The sequence below is a fragment of the Mixophyes fleayi genome, chromosome 6, assembly GCF_038048845.1.
Source record: "Mixophyes fleayi isolate aMixFle1 chromosome 6, aMixFle1.hap1, whole genome shotgun sequence".
Classification (NCBI taxonomy): Eukaryota; Metazoa; Chordata; class Amphibia; order Anura; family Limnodynastidae; genus Mixophyes; species Mixophyes fleayi.
Window position 1 is genome coordinate 219,228,412 of NC_134407.1, and position 12,970 is coordinate 219,241,381.

At 39.6% G+C, this 12,970-nt stretch overlaps 2 protein-coding genes across 3 annotated transcripts in view; one reads left to right on the top strand and one right to left on the bottom strand.

The window, feature by feature from the left end:
- LOC142159791 (uncharacterized) overlaps positions 1 to 12,970 on the top strand; it is a 1,176,369-nt gene that overhangs the window by 568,549 nt on the left and 594,850 nt on the right. The gene's annotated exons all lie outside the window — the stretch shown is intronic.
- LOC142160022 (uncharacterized) overlaps positions 1 to 12,970 on the bottom strand; it is a 74,027-nt gene that overhangs the window by 4,584 nt on the left and 56,473 nt on the right. The window lies entirely within an intron of this gene.

A 12,970-nucleotide genomic window follows, 5' to 3' on the forward strand; every position in this document is an offset into this window, starting at 1 on the left:
CAACAAGCCATGATTTATATGTAAAACATTTCCCACATTCAGAACATGGAAATATTGTATCGCCACTATGAGTTGTACTAGGTGAAGCAATATCTGAGTTATTATGAAAACATGCCTCCTGATTAGAGGGATCAGATGATATATGTGCACTGTGAAGTAATTGATGTATATTTGGAGTAATGGGTTTTGCTCCTGGAAAATCTTTTATGATGTCGTTATCTTCTATTTTATATCCTGGAGACAAAACGAGATATCCCTCCGAGGTATTCTGGCTTTTGCGTCCATCTGCTGGAAATAAAATAGATGTATGGAAGTTAGACATTGAGTAGGCAATTTTCATATATTTAGTGAGTTCAAGTTGTTCAATTGTTTAATTTCTACTTGCAAACAAGAACACTTCATTACAAATCAAAATGTACAAAAGTGATACCAGGATGTTAGTGTAGGAATCCAGAAGAAAATCCTGGTATCTAGGGGTTCAGGATCACACAGGCAAAGAAAAGGTATGAATACAACAGTACCTTTATTACAGATAACTGCAAATAATAGGTTATCAAACAATACTTTAAATAACATCTAGTGCTCACTAAACTTCAACCATCAATCAGTGACATCCCAGTGTTCAATAACCGGAAATCGTTTAATTTTTTTACTTTGACCTGCAGGGGAGACTTCAGTGTGTGTCCTTTTAATTTTTCTCACTTTTTTCTCACCTATTTTATTATTATATGTTAGCACACTCACAGGTTGCACTTTCGTTACCTTAATCACATCTATATGTTTCATATTTGAGTATATTGTCAGATATTTTTTCACATTAATTTTCACTATACATATATTTTTTCACTATATATTATAGTTATCTGTTCATCACTACAAATTATATATAACAAATAATATATAATATTACATGTCTTTTCATGTCATAAATATCAATTATTTCACATGTATACATATCATTGACAACACATGTGGACTCTAGATATATATACATTAACTAACATCTTATAGAGAACCTATTTGGATTCCTAATAAAAACATCTAATCTATATACTTCAATATATTGTATTATCAGCCTCACACTTGAATCAATTCTATACTCCAATGCGTCATGTCTGAATTTTATTTATGTTTCTTGTGTCATCTTGTCTGTTTATCTCTGGCTCTTTCTCTATTATCATTTTTATTACTAATTGCATGCCTGTGTAATTATCTGTTTACTATATTCATAGCCTGGGATCATAAACTGCTATAAAACTGCTGATATATGAATTGTCTAAATAAAATTTATACTAAAACTCATTTCATTGGCTGAAACTTATGCCAATCAAATTATGAAGTACCTATTGGTGGATAGTTACTTAAATAACCAGCCTGAATTACACACTGGTTACCTCACAGTAGAAGCAGTTAGCGAAACGTACGTCAGGTGTTGTTTTTAGAAGAAGTCTGTGAGTCAGGTCAAGCTGAGAGTCCAGCATCTAGCTGGTTCAAAGAGAATTATAGATATATCAGAATATAATTTTTGCTCTATTAAGGAACTCCTCTATATGAATCTAGTGGTAGATAACTACAGATGTCATTAAACGAGAAATCCAAACAGATATACTGTAATGAAATTCTTAAAGGGTTTTTCTCATCATAAATCAATCCAACTAGGTCTCTATTGTTTGTGTCAGAATACTGGAAACCTAAAACAAATTGTGATCATATAAAAAATACTCCATAAGAATAATAGGAAAAATATTTGAGAATACCTATACAAATTAAGATTTATCTATCTATCAGTCCTGGCTGCTAAACATCTGAGAAATAGCATTGGAACTGTGATTTGTATAACTAATTAACCAAATGTGATGAATGCCAGTTGTAGAAAAAGTCTGTGTCTCTGAGTGAATATATACCAAACGAAATAGGGAACATGTAGCCAACTATGATAGTTTTGTCATAAATATAACAATATAACAAATACGAACTTAATTTTAGTAAAATATTTTGCTACACTATCCCTTTCCTGACAGGTACTTTTTATATATATATATATATATATATATATATATATATATATATATATATATATATTTATTTATTAAGATCAAGAAAGCATAATTGATATACTATAATCACATTTTTATAGATTCTCCAGTTATTAAAAATGTTTTGAATTCCAGCTATGCATGTCAGAACACTAGAGAATTTAGCCAATCTTTGGCCACATAATAATGAGAATTAATATGGGATATACAGCAATACTGCTTCAGCAGCACAGGTGTATATATGGTACCATTCGTATACAAGAACACATGTAGAATGTCCTTAACTAATGCTATACGTATTTAAACAACAAAAAAGGAGATATACTAGCCTTGCACTGGTACAGCAGAACAGGTGTATTGCTATAATCCTGTGACCTGCAGATCAGACCCTAAATCGAATCCATTCTCCGGCTGATTCTGAGGTTGGATCCAGCTCTCCAGTACCACCGCTCTGCCGCTACCCAGCAGCTGGCCAGTGTGCTAGGCCAGGTGGATCCATCCACAGCACCCTGATCCATAGTAAGCAGTCAGGGGTACCAGCTCAAGTGTACCAGCACGAACGTGCACTAGCAGCGACAGTTACCCAGAAGGAACGTGGTTCTGGGCACATAAAGGAGCCCAGTGGTGGCAGCAGGCTCCTCCTACTGCGGCAGGAGGGGCGTATTCGGAATAAAGAAAGGGGGCGGTGGCAAAGTAAGCCCAGCCGGGCCCAGCAGCAACAGACAGGGTGGCAAAGGCGGTCCATCCTGTCACAGTTGTGCATTAGGTTTGGTGCGGTGAACTCACTGGTACTAGTTCCTAATTGTGCTTTCATCTGAGTATTGTACATTTACAATAAAAGTAAGTTTTACTTTGCCATTGTGATTTCATACCCACAGAGGTACCGGATGTGCCAGGCTGGCACATAAGGACGTCTCAGGGCAAACCACCCAGCTGGTGCTAAAAAGAGCTAAACAGTCATTATATATCATCACCAGCAAAAACACCCTAATACTGTTCTATCTGTACAGGTTTCCAACTTATCAAAATGTCGGCGAGTAGTGTGGATAGTAATTATTTGTACCACTACTGTTTTATGAAAACAGGGAATGTCATCTTCACAAATCCCATGTGTCCCCTTAACCATACGGAGATCCCTTCAAAGTGGAGACATTTCTGCTTTGTGAGCATTAACATCCACTTCATGTAATGTTCAGATGCCTTGATAAGAAAGTGAGACAAAGTAAGTCCAGATATCCTCCTCTGAGGATGAATATTATCAGTAGACAATGACAAGATAACTGGTCAGGGAGAATATGTAGCTGAGCAGGGTGTGGGTTCCCCAGGTTTCAGATTAGTCTGCTAGTAAGAAGCCTCAGCTTGGAGTTTGAGAAGAGTTCACCAATATCCTCTGCCTGTTCTGGGCATTAAGATGGTGTTTCCTCTTACTAACTTTACTCATGGCCTGAAAATTTCCTGTTAAATATGCTGCAGTGTCAGGATAGGTGCAAATAACCTGTGATCTCACAGCTTCAAGATAAATCACACACCCATAACCCATATTATATGTAATAACATAGGTAGTTGTAGTGCTAGTATACAGCTTGGATCAAATAAAATTAAGAGAATGTGATCATTACTGAGAACTACATATATAAATATTATTACTACTATTAGTGCACAGGGAGGATCATGGATAGTGTCACACAGGGTCTCATTCAGTTATTGAATCACTATGGTGACCTCCCTTGTACTGATATATAGGAATCACCAGAGAGTGTGGGGGGAGGGGACTGGTCAGATCTCTGGGCTGGTAGCACACAATGATATGATGTGAGGAGGAGAACAGAAGTCTAATAGGGACTGATGGCTCCTGACTCCCCCACTGGGCAGATACTTGTTCCTCATTAGTTTGTACAGACAGAGGAGGATGTAGAATAAGAGATTGATGTAGTACTCACCTGTGCGGATATCTGTAGGGATTTCCTGTTGATCACCCCTCACATACGTCTCTTCTTCTCTCTTTATATCTTCTGCCTTAATATCAGCCAGGTTATCACCCTAAATCAACCACAGAGCAATAAAATACTACTTTAATAATGTCTGATTATATTATTTGAGATTAACCAGAAGAATATCAGTATATAATACATACACAACTGCCCTACAGATCATATGGTGAAAAGTCACTTTGGTATTTGGTGAGACCCTAAACCCTACCTACCTGATAGTCTTGTGGGATAATATGATTTTCCTCTGTACAATCCTGTGAAAAAAGTGGACGGAGACATCTCTCTGGGGTATTTCTGTTACTGGATCCATCTGTAGGAGACACATTGTGACTGAATACATTGTTTTTAAGTGATTTATTGCGTGTATCTAAGTGGCCCTCAAAACTGCTTTCTCTTACACAATAAATAATAGTCTACTCTTACCCCATGACATGAGGGTCTGGTGATTCTCCATCATCACGTCCTTGTACAGACCACTGTGTCCTTCTAAATACTCCCACTCCTGCATGGAGAAATAGACAGTGACATCCTCACACCTTATAGGACCCCGACACACACAATGATACAGTCATCACCCAGACACATCCCCTGGTGTTACTGTATAATGTCCCATTCCCAGCAGTCACCTATCCAGTCAGCAGCTGAATGATCTTTTTTAAACAAAAAAAATGGGATTAATTGTGCAAAAAGTCTATTTTTAGAAACAATGTCTTTCCTATATGTAACAGCTTTCTAGGAAAGTGGAGTGAATATCTAAGATGGGTGCAGCTCTGCCACCAATCTGTGTCCTCTGTCTATGGCCGGCACCCCCACAGATGAATCACCTTCTCTGGACAGATTAGTGCAAACAGCAAGATGACGTTGTGTTGGGAGCTGGAGGATAACAGAGGACTAAGAGTAGCCGATCCACTGAATGCAACAGGAGCTGCAGGAGAGGTAAGTTGTAAGATTCTGATATAACTATTCTATAAATGATGTCACAGAATCTCTCACCTCTCCAACAGCAGGTAGATGATCTCCAGGATGAGATGTAATATCCTATCACTTAAATGACTGATCGTCATCCCCACCACTCCCATTCCGTTGGGGCCCAAAAAGACTCTGTTCCCGGCCCTCTGCTTTTCTGAATGAACCTCTGCTATAGGTGAACAAATTCACTCATTCAAACTCCAGTACCACCTTTATCTCTCCTACCCTGACCTTTCCCCTTCTGGCTCCCCCAAGGTGGCTACAGCTCTTTGAAAGACATATTATCCCGTACACACAGACATACATATGGTGAAAGCATGAGCTGGGCTATCATGAGAGATGTGGTCCTGGCAGGCTTAACCTTTATCTGAGCATATAAACTGATTGAGCAACTTCCCCTTCTGTACTGCTTTATCTGAGCATGCCTGGAAGAAAGAAACAGAGAGAGACACACACACATATAGGAAGAGACACAGAGAGACACACACACAGAAACAGAGAGAGAGGAGGGAACCTCATCCACAAAATATATTTATATTTGTGTGTGCAGGAACTAAAGAAAGTGATAGAAATAAGCGGCCTAGCTGCCCACTGATTAGAGAGAGGCCAAGAAGTAAGATAATGACTCACTGATCACTATACACAGGTCACCAATAATCCACTGATCACTATACACAGGTCACCAATAACCCTTTGATCAGTATACACAGGTCACCAATAACCCTTTGATCAGTATACACAGGTCACACTGGTATCACTCTGGAGTGCCCTGGTGGGGTATGAGATATTTAAGCAACATTTTGGCGACAGTCTGCCAATCTTTCTTTCCCTGGGTTAGGTATCCCAATGTTATTTATATACACACTAGACCAAAACTTTCACAATAACAATCTTCTTACCACCCTTACCAATGTGTTATCTGTTATGGATTATGGATCCATTATTTTTCTATAGATGATGCACCTCAGAATAATGTAGTTTCCCCGGGATGGATAAGCCTTTACCCACCTACTAGAACAGTACATATATCCAAACAGTATTTATAACCCCTGGTAGGTGGTAACACCACCGTGGAAGTGCAGTCCTAAGTACAGTCCTAGTGTTGGTGACCACAAAATCAGCAATTTTACCAAAACTATTAACCCAGCATTACCAAAAATATCTACATATTCACCCCATGTAACATAACAATGAAACGAAGGTGGAAAAGGAAATCTAACAGAAGAGAATAGGTTAATAAAGCAGTGATAGGACAGACAGCAATGAGAACACGGATAGGGTTAACCAATAGTGAATTTCATCAGTTTTGGACAATTTGTGATTAGGTCCCAGCATGAACTGTCATGTTAGAGGCCACAGTTATCCTATCACTGTCCTGCATGTTTATGTATGAAAAGCCTGCTGACCATGTATATAGCACAGGGGAGGATGAGGCATTTACTGGAGGATAATCATTTAGACTCTGAAGATTCTCACACACACTGACATTCTCTGTGAGAGTCTATTGTTTAGTAAAACAAGAAGCCCTGACTGACACCCTCAGCTCAGTGAGCTCAGCCCTTTGTTACATGAACATGAAGGAGCTGATTCATTAAGAAAAGTAAAGGAGTAAATTTGCTCCTGGATAAACCATGTTACAATGCAAAGGGTGCAAATTAGTTTATTATTTTGTACATAAAGAAAATCCTGGCTGCTGTTCACGTAGCACCAAAATACTTCATAGCTTTATTTTTACACTGAAATTTAAAGTTGATCCTGCCCTACCCCAACTATATATCTGTCCCCATATTTAAACTTACCTCCCCCATAATGCAATATGGTTTTGCCAAGGTGCAAATTAACAATTTTTTTTGCTTTGTATTATAATAACATCATAGTTGCCTCTTCTCCCGGAATGTCAGGGAGACTCCCGAATTTCTGGCAGTCCTCCCGGGAGAGCAGGGCAACCTCCCTCTTCCTAACCACCTCAATAATCAATAGGTAAGTGGTGGTGGGGGGCTTAGGACACAAATCACGCGTCATACTGGCCCTAACTCCTGCTGTAATTGGTCAGAAACAGTAATTCCTGCTTAGGGGGCGGGGCCAAATTATGCAATCCACCGGGTCCAGCCCCAAAGACGCCCCAATCTCCCGGATCACTCCGTCAGTTAACGAGTATGAATAACAGAACACCAGAGGCTGCTCCATATGAATTATAATACAAAATATACCAAAGTCTACTCTAAATGTATTATATCAGGACACCAGAACCTGCTGCAACTGTATTACACTAATTACACCTCAAACTGTGTTATAATAACAGGGCCCCAGTCAGCTCACACGTATTATACTCACAGGACACCAGAGGCTGCTCCCCCTGTATAATAATGTATAATAATAATACCATAATTACCTGGTGCTGACACAGCAGTCACCTCTCTGACTCCTCCTACTCTAAGGTCACCCGGAAGTTGCAACAGAAGAGAGAACACTTCCGGTCTGTGCGTACCACCAGAACTTCGCTACATGCGTTCCACATACCGGAAGTCATGTGGAACGGACAGGCCAGAAGTTGGATAGAACACATGGACCGGAAGTCGTGTTGAACACTTAGGGCGGAAGTCAAGTGGACCGTACACGTCGGAAGTCGGGTGGAACGCTCAGACAAGAAGTCGGTGGACCGCACAGTCAGGAAGTCGGTGGACCGCACAGACCGGATGTCAGGTAACATCTTCCGGGTGAGAGGACGCAGTGACTGGCAGGTTATGTACCTACATAGATATAATGAGATATAACGATAAACATAACACAGGTAAAATAAAATAGGTGATGAATGATGAGGATATAAGTATTATGAGGATTATACAGTAGGAATTACTGTGACTACCACAATATCTCTTAGATGCAGCTGCTGATTGTTACTTGGGACTAGGCTGCCTGTTACCTCCTGAGTGGAGGAGAGGAAAATTACTGTCACATATCTGTCAGTCATCAGCTGTAAGACATTACTTGTTCTGTACTGATATACGTCCTAAAGTACATTCACCTCTTCACTCTATCCTGAGGGATCAATGACATCCAAGTTATTTCCCTCTGATATAACAAGACCACACCACAATGGCTGCACCCAGTAACATTTATGGTCCCCCTCCCCCTGCACTGAGATACATAGGATGACACAGCTGGGTGCTGGAGGGGAGATGTCTCCCAGAGGAAGAGGGCAGGGAGAGAGAAGGGTGTCTGTGAGTGTCACATACTGGGGGGTGAGCAGTGACAGGGTGTGATGGGGACACACTGAGTGTAAGGGGGTGTAGTGAAGAGCACAATACAGCCTGGGGACAATGTGATGAGTGGCTCAGTATATAATTGTGTCGGAGAGAGCAGGGAGGCATGTGAGAGAACTGGTGGGAAGAAAGTGACTTGTGAGATAAGCTGGTGAGCAGTGAAGAATTTAAGGGAAAAACGGTGTGCATGGGGTGGCATTTGATAGAAAAACTGGTGGACAGGGGGTAACTTTTGTGAGAAAAGCTGGTGATCATGGGGGGGAAGCATGTGATAGAAAAGCTTGTGGGATTGGGTGGCATGTGATAGGAAAGCTGATGGACAGTGGGCGATTTATGAGAGAAAAGCTGATGGGCTGGGGAACATGTGGAAGTAGACAGCCTCTCACCTACTGATAGCATTAGTCTCCCACTGAGTGTGTGATTGTCTCACCAGTGAGCAAGTGACAATCGCCACCCGCTCTGAGCATGTGACAGTCGTTGTACCCGGGGCAGATGGTATTCCTTCCTGGAGCTCATAGCGTGTGACATTTGCCCACCCCCGTCCCTCAGAGGAGCACATGTAATTTGTCACCTATGAAGAGTGTGACAGTCCCCCTCCCAACACCAAACCTCCTCATGGAACCGGGAGCATGACTCTCCCAATCCATTGCTCGAACTGTCACAAGGAATTCAACACTCCTCCTAAAATAAGAGTCATACACGCTTTCCATCACAGGGGTGTTAAATATGTAAAGTAATCACACAGAACCTGAATCTGCACATTGCAAATAACAGGGGTTTCTGGGAGTTGCAGTCATGTATGTGTGGGAGTTGAATGTGAGAGAAAATGGAGTCAAGAAGCAGCCATTTTATGATGTTTAAAATTGTCACAGGATGGACATTAACTTATGTTCTGGTGTGAGATTACAATGATTGACAGGCAACAGTTGTAAAAAAAGGATAATACAAATGTTTAATATAAAAGATACATTTGAAAGCAAAAGATACATAGCTGTGGAATTCAATTTGACTGCTGAATAATGTCTTGATCTGAGGAGCCGCGTTGCTTTGATAGCACTCAGTGAAATCAGGATAGTTTGTTGGACACAGCTTTCCAGACGATGTTCCAATTGAAGTTACCACTATGTGGTTATCAGCTGCCTATTAAATTTCTGAATCCAACCCCCTTCTCTCCCAGAGACTAGTTAAAACCAGTCCTGGACACCTGGACATATAGAAATGTCCTTGTACTAACAGGGATAATTGTATGAATGTTATCTTAAAAGATCGGAGAGGACTTGCATAAGACACACACACAGTTCTGTTAACCCTTTACATCACATTCCACTCTCTGACTTATGCAAGCTATTAGTAAGTTATCCTTAAAGGCAAAGCCTTAACTGTTTGTTTGTTTACACAACATTTTATAAAACAGTTGATTATAATCTTAAAAAAATTAATTGAATAAATCACAATCTATACAATGATTACATATAGCAAACTATGAATAATACCACTAAACCAACCTCCCCACCCAGAAAACCAATTAGCAGGGTCTTGTCTTGTAATAAAAATTGTTCCAGGGAATATCGATATAGCAACATACGGAAGTGTTCCATCTGAAATTGGGGAATGGGTACAAATCCAGCAACTTGAATAGTTCTCTAGCTTGGCAGACCAATACTACATGTTTATAAATGAGCATAATTACAGTCAAGTAGTTTGATCTTTCCTCTGTTCCATAATATTTGTGAGACCCAAACCACAAGATCACCAGAAGAGGGCACACAATTCACTTCCAGGCCATCATTCAGCAATAGGAATCATCCTGCGGGAAGATAAATAAACAGGATTATCTGTTCCTTCTAGTAACACTATGTATCACCAAGACCTGAAGCTACTATTTCTCCTATCTTCTTTTTATTTTCTGTCCCAACTGGTGTCACCTATACTTTGCATCCTGTCTGATCTGATGTTCACTGGTTTTCACTACTACGTAAACTGACTCGGGTACCACTAACAAATGTACTAATATTTGTCCCTTCTCCACATACCACCATTGATTAGGGATCAAAGTGACACAATATTCCCCCAATTCATCCAATGTAGCTGATTCTTCCCATGAGCAATGTTCTATCACCTCTGGTACTGGTATAAAATACAGTGAAGATTTGGTTTCTAAACTTGTAACCCCTGTTGGTACTTTGTACCTGGGGTCTGGAGTGCCCCTATCTGGGTCTATCACCCATGGGGGGGGTCTTTGAACTCTTGTTCTTCATGGGCCATTACCTCAATCTTATGTTTCTGTATCTTAAGTTGTTTCTTACTGAAAATTATTGTAGAAGAGGGCGGGGGTATCACACGGACAGTCATCATTCGCTGGAAAGGAGTTTGATCCCCTATTATCCTTTGGTTGACTTTCTGCACTGCCTCCCTTATCACCCTATCCCATCCCCTCAATGGATGATGTGGTGACATTTTCCTAACTTGCTCTTTCAATAAGCCAATAATTCTCTCTGTAATAGGGTCCTGGGATCCGCCACAATAATAATACAATGGCTTTGATCTTATTAATAACCAATCTCATTAATTTTTGGGATATAATGCAATTTGCGTCTTTTTCACTATTTTAGTCTCGTTGAATAATACGCACCCATGACATCTCAGATGTACTTTAGAGGCATTATATCACTCAACCTTTTGAGGTTTCACCTAATACCATGACAACCATAAACAAGGTATCCCAGTTGTTATGCTTGCGCATCCCAAACTAGAAATCCGTAATAGCGACTTACGCAATCTCTGTGTTTGACAAGGGTGTGTATATATATATATATCTCCTAAATATTACACATTTATTGACCTCCACTGTCAAATAGACCACCATTATGTGTTAATCGCTAAATAAATACCAATCTATCATTTACCTCACTGTACTGCATTATCTATGTAAACATCCATTCATACTATTCATTCCAGTTATCTACATATAAAGCAGGCATAAGGATACAAGTCTTTTTCTTTACAAAACTAATCAAACATACAGTACATAAATGCATACATACAATACAGATAATACATTATAGATTAAACAGAGAATGCTAAAACTTCAGAAGTAAGTATATAATATCCTATTCTGTTGTGTGTGTATATATATATATATATATATATATTTACTAGTGTATATACTGTAAGACAGAAATGTGTAGGAGTGAGTGTATGGTCAGTATTGCTCTTTCGTGTTCTGTGTGTATAGATGTAACAAGACAGAGAAAGAATGTGTTTTAAGAATGCATGTGGGTATGCCATGTGGTCCTGGAAGATGGGGATGGGATTATAACTTGCTGGCAAAATACATATAAGGTAAGTAAACAGATATATGTTTAAGTGGTAGATAAAGAAAGATTAAATGAAAGAGAGAGAAAGATATAGTGATACAGGAAGATTGAACATGTGGTCAGAGTATAGAGGGTGAAAGATGAGGGGGATGGGAGTTAGAGTTCATTGTAGTGTAATTAGCAAACATTCCTGATAAGCTATCCTTTGCAAAGTATATGTGAAAAGGTTACTTAGATTCAGAGTGTTAAATGGAAAACTTTACATATATGTGCAAGCAAAGTAATTATAAGTTGCAGGGAGAATACATATAAGGTAAATAAACATATATGTTTAAATGGTAGATAAAGAAAGACTAAATGAAAGAGAGAGAAAGATATAAGAAGATAAAAGTTACAGACAGATAATGTATAGCTTACTGTGGAGTGGTTTTGTCCGCTGGGCTCCAGGTGTAAGAGGAGTCCCCAGCTTCCTAGTGTGTATGTGGTGTGATTGAAAGAGGGCTATTACAGACTGAGTTGAAGCTTATAAACCTTTACCCATAATGCATTGCCTCAGGTGGGAGTGGTTGACCTCTGCCACACCCACACAACTGGACACTGACTGCAATGATGACTCACTGCTCTGAGTTTCTTAGTTAGCACATGTTTTTTTCCTTTGTTTGAACCTCTCTGCCAAATACCACATGTAAGACAATTTTTTTGGTTGGAATGCTCTGGCTTTCAGCCAGTTCATATCTTAATCTGCGCATAAGTTCGGCGCATGTAAACAGCAGTGGAATGTTAGCGGACATTATGCGTGGATCAAGCTCCGCCCACCGCGACTCCGTCATCAATGGCAATATAGGAGCTCCTTCACAATCTCTATGAGCCCGGCAGCCTGAGGATAGTCAGGTAAAACTGATGAAATTCACTATTGGTTAATCCTATTCTTGTTCTCATTGCTGTCTGTCCTATACCTGCTTTACTAATATTTTCTCTTCTGTTAGATTTTGTTTTCCCCCTTAGTTTTATTGTTATGTTATGTGAGGTGAATATGTAGATATTTTTGGTAATGGTGGGTTAATAGTTTTGGTAAAATTGCTGATTTTGTGGCCACCAACACTAAGTCTGTAGTTAGGACTACACTTTGTGTGACTGGATCACTATTAAATAACTTTGGATATAAATTTATTTAAAGCAAATAGCGCAGGCCGCTTAATTATATGATTGCCAATGCACTTATTTTTGATATAGTGAGATAGGAAATCGTTATTTCTGAGACTAGGGGAAGAATTTTGTCTAACCTTGCTATAGGATATGCCTATTTCTGATGTATATATCTGATACAATGAGCCTTTGTTTACAAAGTCTTTGGTGTATTGTGATGTGGGGAAGTGGCTTGCTTTGGTTTTTTG